Here is a 14,435-nt window from a genome sequence, read left to right on the forward strand (position 1 = left end):
TCCTCATTTTACAGATGAGAAAACTGAAGCAATGAGAGGTTAAATAGCTTGTCCAAGGTCACACAGCAAAGAAGTGAAGGACCCAGGACTAGAACCCAAGGCCTCATGGCTTCCTGTGCTCTGTCCACTGAGCCACGCTAACTCCTATCAGTAGTGAAGTGTCCAGCGAAAAAACTATCTAGGGCATCTAGTACAGTGGACAGACCCAGCAGGACTCCTCAGTCAACCAATCAATGGCATTTATTGAGAGCTTGCAATGCACAGGGCACTCTACTAAGTGTTAGTGGCCAACACTGGGAGGCCTTCCCAGACTGAGCCCCCTCCTTCCTCTCCCCCTCCTCTCCCTCTCTATCCCCCCGCCTTACCTCCTTCCCTTCCCCACAGCACCTGTATATATGTATATATGTTTGTACGTATTTATTACTCTATTTATTTATTTTACTTGTACATATCTATTCTATTTATTTTATTTTGTTAATATGTTTTGTTTTGTTCTCTGTCTCCCCCTTCTAGACTGTGAGGCCCACTGTTGGGTAGGGACCGTCTCTATATGTTGCCAACTTGTACTTCCCAAGCTCTTAGTACAGTGCTCTGCACACAGTAAGCGCTCAATAAATACGATTGATTGATTGATTGATTGATGTGGTGGATATTGCAATGGCTTTCACGGCACCCACTCTGTGCACCACCCGCTGGTCAAAAGCAGTACTGCACAGTATCAGCACTTTGCTCTTGTCACTTGGCTAAAAATGGGCTTTGCACATTAAAGTTTTGCATGCACTTTGGATGTAATAATAATAATTGTGGTTTTTGTTAAGTGCTTACTATGTGCCGGGCACTGTGCTAAGGTCTGGTGTGGATACAAGCAAATTGGGTTGGACTGTGTCCATCTCACAAGCCCATAAACTTGGCATTATCCTTGACTCCGCTCTCTCATTCAACACACACATCCAGTCTGTCACCAATTCCTGTCGGTCTGACCTTCACAACATCGCCAAGATCCGCCCTTTCCTCTCCATCCAAACCTCTACCACGTTAGTACAATCACTGACCTTATCCCACCTAGATTACTGCATCAGCCTCCTCTCTGCCCTCCCAACCTCCTGCCTCTCCCCACTCCAGTCCATACTTCACTCTGCTGCCTTGATTATCTTTCTACAGAAACATTCAGGGCATTTAACCCCCCTCCTCAAGAATTCCCAGTAGCTGCCTATCCATCTCAGTATCAAACAAAAACTCCTCACTATTGGCTTTAAAGCGCTCCATCACCTTGCCCCCTCCTACCTCACCTCGCTTCTCTCTTTCTATAACCACTTCACTCCTCTAATGCTAGCCTTCTTACTGTGCCTCAATCTCACCTGTATCACCACCGATCCCTGGCCCACGTCCTATCTCCAGCCTGGAATGCTATCCCTTCTCAAATCCACCAATTACTTTCCCTCATTTCAAAGTCTTATTGAAGGCACAGCTCCTCCAAGAGGCCTCCCCAGATGAAGCCCCACTTTTCCTCATCTCCCACTCCCTTCCATGTCATTCTGACTTGTTGCCTTTGCTCATGCCCCTTCTCCCCACCCCACAGCAATTATGTATATATCTGTAATTTTATTTATTTATATTGATGTCTATTTACTTGTAATGACATCTGTCTCCCCCCTGTAGACTGTGAGCTTATTATGGGTAGGGATTGTCTCTCTTTATTGCCGTATTGTACTTTCCCCAGTGTTTAGTAGAGTGCTCTGCACACAGTAAGCTCTCAATAAATATGACTGACTGACCGAATGAATGAATGAAAATCCCTCATTGGATTCACAGTTTCAATTCCATTTTACAGAGAAGGTAATTGAGGCACAGAGAAGTTAAGTGACCTCCCCAGGGCCACCCAGCAGACACATGGTGGACCCAGGATTAGGACTCATGACCTTCTGACTCCCAAGCCTGTGCTGTATCCACTACACCATGCTGCTTCCCCTATACTAAACTTTAATTCAATTCTCATCTTAAAAGCTATTAGCAACCGTGGCTACTTCAGTACAGAGGTGTAAAAGGGAGAACTGAATCTAGTAAAAGGAAGAATGGAATTCAGCAAATTGAGCCACAGGGGAGAACTGAACCCTGAAAATAACAAACAACAAATCTAACAGTCAAAGAGGGACTCTAGGGAATACAGAACTCTAAGTAATGGTCACTGAAAGACAAAAATCTAATAGCTTCAATTTTGTTATTAGATTAGAAGAAAAATCCCTCTGTTCTTGTCTTAAGCTGTCGAGTCATCTCCAACCCATAGTGGCTCCTTGGATACATCCCTCCCAGAATGCCCCACTTTCCATCTGCAATCGTTCTGGTAGTGAATCCATAAAGCTTTCTCGGTAAAAAATATAGAAGTGGTTTTACCATTGCTGCCTTCCCTGCAGTAAACCTCACTCTCTGCCATGCCTCTGCTTCCCAGCCCAGGTGAGTTTTGACTTGTAGCAGATTGCCTTCCACTCACTAGCCACTGGCCAAGCTAGGAATGGAATGGGTATGCCTCCTCTTGACTCTTCCTCCTGTAGCTGAGACCAGTAGAGGACTGGAAGCTCTCCAGATGCAATCCTGAGAGGGGCACCTCTCTTTTAAAGGTTCTCTTTTCAGTCAGAATCTCAAAGACTCTAAGAGAAAAATTTTAATCACTCTTTAAAGGAAAATAAGGAAAACTAGAGACTTTAAGTGATTTAGGCAGGGGGTCAAATCAAATTAATGATAGATGCAGATAGACCTCTCCCTCTCTCCATTCTCTATATAAATACAAGACTAATTTCTCTTCTCAGTAAGATCCCTTTTCTTACATGTAAATTTGACATGTGTGCTGTTGTCACTAATAAACCTTTAATTTGGATGAGATATTGTTTTGTTTTATGCTGTAGAGTCATCTCCGACTCAAAGTGACACCATGAACACATCTCTCCCAGAATGCCCCACCTCCATCTGCAGTCATTCTGGTAGTGTATCCATAGAGTTTTCTTGGTAAAAAATATGGAAGTAGTTTACCACTGCCTCCTTCCACACAGGAAATTTGAGTCTTTGCCCTCAACTCTCTCCCATGCTGCCGGATGAGATATTACAAGATCTTAAATATGTTACTTTTATAGTATTCAGCCTGTCAAGAAATAAAAGCCTGTGAAGATTCACTGTCTTCTGATGTGAGGGACAGGTGAGACTATTTAGCTAACTCCACCCTGCCCTAATTCTTTCCCATAGTGACAGTTCATGGAATGTCACCGATCCCTGGAATTCCACCTTCTTTACCCTGCAACATTATTTCTCCATCCTTATTGACCCCCACACCCATTACCCTCACCAGTTGTTTCAGATGCTAAACTCCCTCCTCAATCCCCCTGTACCCCATCTCCCCCATCTCTTGCCCCTAATGACTTGGCAACATACCTCATTGAGAAAATGGAGACCATCAGGCATGATTTCCCTAAAATCTCCCATGCTTCTATGCAGTCTCTCCCTCCTCCTGCCCCTTCTTCAACTCTCCATCTTTCCCAGCAGTATCTCAGTAGGAGATCTTCCGCCTCCTCTCAGAATCCACCCCCTCCATGTCCGTCTCTGACCCCATCCCTTAACACCTTATCAAAGTCCTTTCTCCCTCCCTTTTTCCCTCCCTGACCTCCATCTTCAACTGTTCATTCTACATTGACTGTTTTGTTGTCTGTCTCCCCCTTCTAGACTATGAGCCCGTTGTTAGGTAGGGACCATCCCTATATGTTGCTAATTTGTACTTCCCAAGCACTTAGTACAGTGCTCTGCACATAGTAAGCGCTCAATAGATAGGATTGAATGAATGAATGAATTGGCTTTTCCCCCATGGATTTCAAACACCCTCATGCTTCCTTATCCTAAAAAACCCACCCTTGACCCCCCCGGCCCCCTCCAATTATCACATCATCTACCTCCTACCATTCCTTCCCAAACTTCTTGAGCGAGTTGTCTACACATGCTGTCTCCATTTCCTCCACTCCAATTCCCTCTTTGATCCCCTCCAATCTGGTTTCTGTCCCCTTCACTCGATAGAAACTGCCCTCTACTTGCCCAATCCAATGACATCCGCTCTATCCTAATCCTTCTCAACCTGCTTCCTTCACCCCTGTTGAATACCCTCCTCAATTCATTCAACCGTATTTATTGAGCGCTTACTGTGTACAGAGCACTGTACTAAGTGCTTGGGAAGTACAAGTTTGCAACATATAGAGACGGTCCCTACCCAACAGCGGGCTCACAGTCTAGAAGGGGGAGACATACAACAAAACAAAACATATAAACCAAATAAAATAAATAGAATAAATGTGTACAAGTAAAATAGAGTAGTAAATATGTACAAACATATATATATATATATATATTTATATATATACAGGTGCTGTGGGGAGGGGAAGGAGGTAAGGTGGGGGGCATGGGGAGGGGGAGTAGGGGAGAGGAAGGAGGGAGCTCAGTCTGGGAAGGCCTCCTGGAGGAGGTGAGCTCTCAGTAGGGCTTTGAAGGGAGGAAGAGAGCTAGCTTGGTGGATGTACGGAGGGAGGGCATTCCAGGCCAAGGGGAGGATGTGGGCCGGGGGTCGACAGCGGGACAGGCCAGAACGAGGCACAGTGAGGAGATTAGTGGCAGAGGAATGGGGGGTGCAGGCTGGGCTGTAGAAGGAGAGAAAGGAGGTGAGGTAGGAGGGGGCGAGGTGATGGAGAGCCTTGAAGCCGAGGGTGAGGAGGAAATATTTCTCTTCTGGAAATATTATTCAAATCTTGGCTTCACCGACACCGTCCTCTCCCGGTTTTCCTCCTACCTCTCTGGCCACTCATTCTCAGTCATTTTCCCAACCTCCTCTTCTGCCTCCCACCCCGTAATTGTGTGAGTCCTCCAAGACTCAGTTCTAAGTCCCCTTCTATGTTCCATTACATCCACTCCCTTGGAGAACTCATTCACTTCCATGGCTTCAACTACAGCTCTAGGCAGATGATTGCCAAATCTACATCTCCAGCCCTGATCTCTTTTCTTCTCTGCAGTTTCACGTTTCTTCCTGCCTTCAGAACATCTCTACTCTGATGTTCTGCCATCACCTCAAACATAATATGCCCAGAACAGAACTTCCTATCTTCCCACCCAAACCCTGTCCTTCTCACTACTTTCCCATCATTGCAGAAACCACCATCCTCCCTGTATCACAAGCCCATAATGCTGGCATTATCCTTGACTCTCTCTCTCATTCAATCCACATATTCTGCCACCAAAACCATTACTTCAACCTTCACAATGTAGCCAAAATCAGCCCTTTCCTCTCCATCTGAACTGCTGCCATGTTAATCCAAACTTTAATCCTATCCCTCTGTGATTACTGGATCGACCTACTTGCTGACTTCCCAGCCTCCTTTCTCTCGCCACTTCAGTCCCTACTTCACTCTGTTGCCTGGTTGTTTCCTTACCAAAAAGTCCATCTATGTTTCTCCACTCCTCAACAACCTCCAGGGATTGGCCATCCACCTCTGCATCAAACAGAAAGTCTTTACTATCAGCTTTAAAGCATGCAATCAACTTACTCCCTCCTACCTGACCTTGATGCTTTTCAATGAAAACTCAACCCTGCACACTTTGCCCTTCTAATGACAACCTACTCACTATACCTCGATCTTATCTATCGCACCACCTACCTCTCACCTACATTCTGTCTCTGGATTGGAATATCCTCCCTCTTGAGAAGCAGTGTGGCTTAGTGGAAAGAGCATGGGCTTTGGAGTCAAAGGTCATGGGTTCTAACCCCAGCTGTGCCACTTAGCAGCTGTGTGACCTTGGGCAAGTTACTTAAGAATAATAATAATAATAATAATAATAATAATGGCATTTATTAAGCGCTTACTATGTGCAAAGCACTCTTCTAAGTGCTGGGGGAGGTTACAAGGTGATAAGGTTGTCCCACGGGGGGTTCACAATTTTAATCCCCATTTTACAGATGAGGTAACTGAGGCACAGAGAAGTTAAATGACTTGTCCAAAGTCACACAGCTGACAATTAGCGGAGCCGGGATTTGAACCCATGATCTCTGATTCCAAAGCCCGGGCTCTTTCCACTGAGCCACGCTGCTGTGCCTCAGTTACCTCAACTGTAAAATGGGGATTAAGTCTGTGAGCCCCAAGTGGGACAACCTGATTACCTTGCATCTAACCCAGCACTTACAACAGTACTTGGCACATAATAAGCACTTAAAAATACCATTATTATTCATAACCAACAGAATGATCACTCTCCCCTCCTTCAAAACCTTACAAAATGTACATCTCCTCCAAGTGGCCTTCCCCAACTAAACCCTCATTTTGTCTTCTCCGACTCCATTCTGTATCACTCTTGCAATTGGATTTGCATTCTTTATGACTCCCTCCTTAAAGCCCATAGAACTTATTTACAGAGCTATAACTCATTTATTTATATTAATGTCTGTCTCCTCTCTAGGCTGCAAGATCATTATGGAAAAGGTACATGTCTACTAACTGTCTTACATTGTACTCTTCCAACCACTTATTCAGTGTTCTGCACACAGTAAGAGCTCAATAAATACAATTGATTGATTGATGGATTGATCCTGACTGTCAGCATATAGTGAAAACAGCTGTTCTCCTCCTCAAACCTATGCTCAGGGAACTTGGATCAGGGGATTTGCCCAATGTAATGGGTGGAGGGAATTCAGCCTAGGACCAAAGGGTAGAGGGAAACGATAGCTTTTTTTTTCTCAGCTATAATACAGAAAATCACATGAACAATTGTTGATACCACTATTTCTAAAACCAAAATAAAGCTCTTAACTAGTGGTTTTAGAAATAGTGGCATCATCACCACTATTTTTATAATGGTTTTAGAACCATTTAGAAACATTTAGCGATGATACCACTATTTCTAAAACCATTAGATAAAGTAAGAACTTTATTCCAGAATTTAGGCTTCTTTCCAGTCCTCATTCAAGTTTAATTCTTCAAAATTGTCGAAGCAAGAGGTAGAAATGGCCAACTTCTGTAAAGGATTGGGTGGAATGGCTATGTCTTAAAGACAATCTCGTTCAAAGGAAAAACTCTTTTATTTATAAAGTTATAACTTACGTGCTTGGTTACTGACAACATAATAAATGTGGATTTGTTCTTATGACAACTGCACTGCTAGTATTGAACTGATTTGGGAAATTATTTTCAGGTAAGCTTGAGAACAAAAAGAACCCAATATTACTATATTTTGTTTCCGTTCTTGTAATCTATTAAATTGACAAACTAAGATTTAAGTACATTGAATAATTTTTAGATATATTAATTTTGGCAACAGCCAACCATATAAAATGAATTATTTTACTCATTAAAATTGAAAAAAGATTATCAATCAATCAATCATATTTATTGAGCGCTTACTGTGTGCAGAGCACTGTACTAAGCGCTTGGGAAGTACAAGTTGGCAACATATAGAGACAGTCCCTACCCAACAGTGGGCTCACATTCTAAAAGGGGAAGACAGAGAACAAAACCAAACATACTAACAAAATAAAATAAAATAAAATAATTAACTTTAAAAATAAGTAAAAGCTAAAGTCATATAGAAGGTTGGTTGCCAAATTTTTAAAAGGTTTAAGACAAAGTTTTCTATTTTTTTTCAATTCTGCCCTCTTAATGCTCCAAGTTTCTTAAAGTAAGGTTACTACAATTTGAACAGCTTTAAATTTTTTATTTTTACAATAATTTTCAGTTTAAAACTTCAGACATCTGTCAGATCACATCAGTTAAGAGACATATAAGCAGTAAGCATTTTGGAAACTGCATGACATAGCGGAAACAGTATGGGCCTGGGATTCAGAGGGCCTGGGTTCTAATTTTGGCTCCCCCACTTGTTTTCTTTGTGACCTCGGGCAAGTCATTTAACTTCTCTTGTCTTCATTTCCTTCACCTGAAAAATGGGAATTCAATACTTGCTCTCCCTCACACTTAGACTGTGAGCCTCAGGTGGGACCTTATTATCTTGTATCTACCCCAGCACTTAGTAATTAAAATAATAATAATAAAATAATTATGGTTCTTGTTAAGCGCTATGCTCTAAGCACTGTTCTAAGTAATAATAATAATAATGGCATTTATTAAGCACTTACAATGTGCAAAGCACTGTTCTAAGCACTGGGGAGGTTACAAGGTGATCAGGTTGTCCCACAGGGGGCTCACAGTCTTAATCCCCATTTTACAGATGGGTAACTGAGGCGCAGAGAAGTTAAGTCACTGGCCCAAAGTCACACAGCTGACAATTGGCAGAGCCGGCATTTGAACCCAGGACCTCTGACTCCAAAGCCCGTGCTCTTTCCACTGAGCCACGCTGCTTCTCTTAAGTACTGGGGTAGGTACAAGTAAATTAGGTCAGACCCGTCCCTGTCCCAGATGGGGCTCACACTCTTAATCACTATTTTACAGCTGAGGTAACCAAGGCCCAGAGAAGTGAAGTGACTTGTCCTAGGTCACACAGCAGACATGCAGAAGAGCCAGGATTAGAACCCCGGGTCCTTCTGACTTCCTGGCCAAAGCTCTATCCACTAAACCACACTGCTTCTCTGCGTCCCACATACAGTGCTTGGCACACAGTAAGCACTTAACAAGTACCACAGTTACTTAAGACACTCCTGTCATCTAGCCAACAGTAATCTATTTTTCGTCTCTGTTTAGTTCCATGCATATTCTAGTAGGGTCATATGATTCAGTAGAAGTGACTTAGAATAGAGGATTGACTAGCCCGCTGGAATTATGAGAAAATCTCAGTGTGCTGGTACCCATGTCAGCTGGTAGAGATTGCTTCTTTCATGTATGGCTCCCGCTGTCTGGCTAACTTGCCTAAAGCTAACCCTCCATGTCTCTGGTTAATCATTAGCTCTAATTTCCCAACACTTGAATAGATCTCTGTAAGTACTGTGCATATATGAGATGCAATAAAGAGCAACTGAACAAAGGGTTTGGAGTGGTAATGATGTGTAAATTTTAGAACATCATTCAGAACTGCACACAGCAAATGCAGTGAGCCAAGGGGAAGTTTTGTGTGAAAAAGACTGTTAGATATATCTAGATCTCAAAGGTACAGATCATCAAACAATCATATATATTAAGTGTTTACTGCAATAATAATAACTGTGGTATTTTTAAGTGCTTACTATGTGCCAGTCACTATACTAAGCGCCAGGGTATATACAAAGTAATTGGGTTAGATGCAGTCCCTGTCCCACAAAGCGCTCCCAGTTTTAATCCCCATTTTAAAGATAAGGTAACTGAGGCCCAGAGAAGTGAAGTGACTTGCCCAAGGTCACACTACAGAAAAGTGGCAGAACCAGAATTAGAACCCAGGTCCTTCTTACTCCCAGGCCTGTGCTCTAGCCACTAAGCCACACTACTTCCCTTTATACAAAGCATTGTATTAAGCCACTGGAAGAGTAGAATCGGCCAAGTTTAAAGGGAGGCAAGTGCCTTAGAGAATTACTTTAAAATTCAAGTATAACTGGCATGATTTTCAGAAATAAGCAAGAGTTTTCAAAATTTGGTCCCAGGATTTTCAACATAATAAAATACATAACTAACACGGTCAACCTTCCCTATACTATAATGATTCAATTGAGTTAACTTCACAATTCAGGAAGCATTTCAGATGCACCGTTTCTCTGGATCCTCATAACAAAACAAGTTAAGCAAATTGTCCGTCATAATTCTCACCCCTGGTGGTTATTCTATCATTGATATTCATGAGCAACTAAAGTGACAGTTTAGTAAACAAAGCAGACAAACTCAATCTTCCTTGTGTCAGGTGACAAAATTTCTCCTTCAATTTATATCCCCCCACAGTCTTTGGAACAGATGGTAGTTTTGTTGCATAAAATCTCCAGACCTTAAGTATTTACGTTGCTAGACCTAGTCAATAAGATATCACAGCTCTTCTCTCTATTCCTTTCTCTGAAAAAGAAAGATGTACCGAGGAAAGTCCACCTGCTTCACAGAGGGGAGTGCAGGATCAATTTAGTTAATGTCTGTGAAGTGTTTTGCAGATTAAGAATGATATTTAAGAGCTAATTCTTAATTACCACCTTCTCTTTGCTTCTAGCACTGCATGCTACAAGGAGAGATTAATATCCAACCCACGGCATTTTATGCTTATTCACAGTAAAATAACCACAACAAAGGAGTTCATGGGAAGAGGATTGTAAAATTTTTTTTCTTTATTTCTTCATTCACTTATGAAGCAGTGAAAATTTATGAATGTCCACCCATTGTATTTCAATACATTATAGGTGTGTGTGTGTGTATGTGCTTGGAGTGTGTTCAGTCTGCATAATCATTAGTAACTTACTCATTACATTTTCCTTCTCTCTATCAATTTTTTGCATTCCTAATATTAAAAATCTTAATCTGTCTCTGAAAACACATTAGGAATCCTATTATCCATACTCTACATACAAATTAGATAGTTGAACACATAAATGATTTAAGGCAGATTGGCATCAAGCAATCTGGCTATATGAGGACTAAGACAAGACTCAAGAAAAGCTTTTTATTTTCACAATTTTACCAGGATAAATGGACACTGCAATACTACCCCCCACTGCCTCCCAGCAGAATATAGTCATGCTGTTCCTTTTGTTAAATGTGGTTTAAATCTAACTGCTTAATCTTGTTGTGTCCATGCCTATCTCACCAGTCATATAGCGCCATCGCGCCTACCTGGAACTCCCCCTTCAAATTTATTCTATTAATCAATCGGTCACATTCATTGAGCACTTACTGTGTGCAGAGCACTGTACTAAGCATTTGGAAAAGTACATCACAGAACTGGTAGACATGTTCTACCAGCTGTCCACATTGAACTCTAGGCCATGAGTGGTTCCGCAGATTTGAGTTATGACCTGTTTATTAGGCAGAGTCCTTCAAGATGAGCCAATATGCAGCCAATTTATCTCAGAGCCTTATCCACTGTCTAGGTAGTTTAAACTACGTAGTCACCAGCTCAGTGAGAAGTGGGTGGAGATGAGAAAGAGGGAGATGGGGCATTTTGTGATCGCCACTGCTGCAGCAACTTACTGTTCAGCAATCAACCAGTCTATAGTATTCGTTGAGTACTTACTTTGGGTTCTGCACACCGTACTAAGTGCGTAGGAAAGTACAATAAAGTTGGTAGATGTAATCTCTGCCCTCAAGGATCTTGCAGCCTTCAGGGGGAGACAGTCATGAAAATAAATTCCAGATAGGGGTTGTGGTGCTGAGGTTAGTATCAGAGTGTTTAAGAGGCACATAACCAAGGTGCTATGAGGGGAAGGCAGAGAGGGGAAATGAGGACTTAGTCAGGAAAGGCCTCTTGGAGGGAATAGGATTTTAAGAGGGTTTTGAAGGTGGGGAAGCTGGTCTGTCAGATATGAAGTGGGTGGGAGTTCCAGGCCAGAGGTAGGTAATTGGCAAAGAGTCGAGGGTGGGAGAGATGAAATTGAGGTACAGAGTAGGTTGGTATTAGAAGAGTAGAGCTGGTGGATTAGTTTGAAATAGGATATAAGCAAGATTAGGCAGGAGAGAGAGTGCTGATAGAGTTCCAAGTGGCAGTGGATGAGCAACCATTGGAAGTTTTGAAGAGTAGAGACCTATGCACTGAACTATTTTTCAGAAAAATAATCCTGGGAGCAGAATGAAGTTTGGGCTGGAGAGGGGAAAAACAGGAGGGTGGGAGATAAGAGAGGAGGCTGATGCAGTAGTCAAGGCAGGGAATAATAAATCCTAGGATCAGCATGTTAGTGGTTTGGATGAAAAGAAAAGGGTGGACACTAGAGATGTTTTGAAGGTAGGACAGACAAAATTTCATGACAGATTGAATATGTACGCTGAATTAGAGAGCTGAGTCAAGGATAATGCCAAGGTTATAGGCTTGTGAGGCGGGGAGGATGGTGATACTGCCTACAGTGATGGGAAAGTCAGGGGGAAGACAGGCTTGGGATCAATCAATCAATCGTATTTATTGAGCGCTTACTGTGTGCAGAGCACTGTACTAAGTGCTTGGGAAGTACAAGTTGGCACCATATAGAGACGGTCCCTACTCAACAGCGGGCTCACAGTCTAAAAGGCTTGGGATGGAAAGATGGAGTTCTGTTTTGGATATGTACTATATTATTACTATGAATATGAACATAAGTTCTGGGGGACATCAAGGTGAGAGAGGATAGCCTACTAGAAAAAGCATGGCCTGGGAGTCAGAGGACCTGGATTCTAATCCATCTCTGCACGCCCCCACCCTCAACCCCAACTCCTCTCTGTTCTCCAGAGGAGCAGTATTTGTGGCAGCATTAGGCCCCCTTCACCGCCCCCCCCCGCACCTCTTCTTTCTTTTAAATGATATTTGTTAGTGCTTACTATGTGCTAAACACTGTTCTAAGTGCAGGGGCAGGTACAAATTAATTACGTTGGACACAGTTGCTGTCCCAATTGGAGCTCACAGTCTAAGTAGAAGGGAGAACAGGTATTTAATTCCCATTTTACAGTAGGGGAAACTGAGACACAGAGACATTAAGTGACTTGCCCAAAGTCACACAGCAAGGAATTGACAGAGTCAAGATTAGAACCCAGGTCCTCTGGCTCTCAGGGTCATGCTTTTTCCACTAGGCTCTGCTACTTCTCATAATAATAATAATAATAATAATAATAATAATAATAATAATATTTGTTAAGTGCTTACTATGTGCCAGGCACTGTACTAAGCACTGGGGTGGATACAAGCAAATCAGTTGGACATGGTGCCTGTCCCACACAGGGCTCACAGACTCATTCCCCATTTTACAGATGAGGCAAATGATGCCCAGAGAATAATAATAATAATAATGGCAGTGGGGATCACAGTCTTAATCCCCATTTTGCAGATGAGATAATTGAGAAGTGAAGTGACCTGCCTAAGGTCACACAACAGACAAGTGACAGAGCCAGGATAATAACAATAATACTAATAATGGCATTTATTAAGCGCTTACTATGTGCAAAGCACTGTTCTAAGTGCTGGGGAGGTTACAAGGTGATCAGGTTGTCCCACGAGGGGTTCACAGTTTTAATCCCCATTTTACAGATGAGGGAACTGAGGCACAGAGAAGTTAAGTGACTTGTCCAAAGTCACACAGCTGACAATTGGTGGTGCTGGGATTCGAACCCATGACCTTCTAACTCCCAGACTAATGCTCTACCCATTACACCATACTCCTCTAAGGGTGTGAGAGAGTTATGAGTAGATTTGGGGGACGATTTCAAGAATACCAGTAGCACAGAGTGGGCCATGCTCTCCCTCTCTGTCCTCTGGAAGGGAAGGGGCTGAAGTTAAGGCAGCAGACATGACACCCACCTCTGAAGTCTCGTTGTGGGCAGGGAATGTGTCTGTTCATTGTTGTAATGTACTCTCCCAAGTGCTTAGTACAGTGCTCTGCATGCAGTAAGTGCTCAATAAATATGATTGAATAATAATAATAATGATAGCATTTGTTAAGCGCTTACTCAGTGCCAAGCACTGTTCTAAGCACTGGGGTAGATACAAGCTAATCAGGTTGTCCCACATGGGGCTTACAGTCTTAATCCCTATTTTACAGATGAGGTAACTGAGGCACAGAGAAGTCCAGTGACTTGCCCAAAGTCCCACAGCTGACAAGTGGCGGGGCCAGTATTAGAATCCATGACCTCTGACTCCCAAGCCTGTGCTCTTTCCACTAAGGAACTGAGTTAATTTGCAACATCCGGAGGGTCATGGGGACAACACCCAACCAAAGGAGCTGGAAGGCAGCATTGTGAAACTCGTGGGAAGTTGTGAGGCTTGTGGGAAAATATATCGCATCAGATGACTGGCAGATGTTCCAAATGAATCAGATCCCACCTGCAGGGCACAATCAAAGGAGTCATTTCATTTATTTGGCAAGATTTGATCAAAAGAAGTTTGGGGAACTGGTTTTCCTGAAAACAAATGAACTTTCAATCCTGCTGGAAAGGGTCATCCAAGCCTAGGTCAGCCAATCAATTGTATTTATCAAGCCCTTACTATGTGCAGAAGACTGTATTAAGTACTTGGGAAAATACAATGCAACAGAGTTGGCAGTCAGGTTCCCTGTCCATAAGGTGCTTATAGTGTAAAGGGGAAGACAGACACCCAGATAAACTGTGAATAGGTACTGGGGGAGCATGAAGGTGAAACATGATAGCCTACTAGAAAGAGCACGGACCTGGATTCTAATCCATCTCTGGCACCTGCCTGCTGGGTGACCTTGGGCAAGTCACTGAACTTTTCAGTGTCTCAGTTTCCTTATCTGTAAAATGGGGATTCAATTCCTGTCCTCCTATGAACCCCCGTGTGGGTCAGGGACTCTGTCCAACCTGATTAGCTTGTATCCATCCCAACACTTAGTACAG

At 42.8% G+C, this 14,435-nt stretch overlaps 1 protein-coding gene and 1 non-coding gene across 3 annotated transcripts in view; both read right to left on the bottom strand.

Moving 5' to 3' along the window:
* LOC119930739 (schwannomin-interacting protein 1) overlaps nucleotides 1–14,435 on the bottom strand; it is an 823,807-nt gene that overhangs the window by 501,298 nt on the left and 308,074 nt on the right. The window lies entirely within an intron of this gene.
* On the bottom strand, nucleotides 2,462–2,599 carry LOC119938734. Its single transcript, XR_005454496.1, has one exon. It is a non-coding gene; the product is annotated as a small nucleolar RNA SNORA7 (small nucleolar RNA).

Source organism: Tachyglossus aculeatus, chromosome 1, assembly GCF_015852505.1.
Source record: "Tachyglossus aculeatus isolate mTacAcu1 chromosome 1, mTacAcu1.pri, whole genome shotgun sequence".
Taxonomy (NCBI): domain Eukaryota; kingdom Metazoa; phylum Chordata; class Mammalia; order Monotremata; family Tachyglossidae; genus Tachyglossus; species Tachyglossus aculeatus.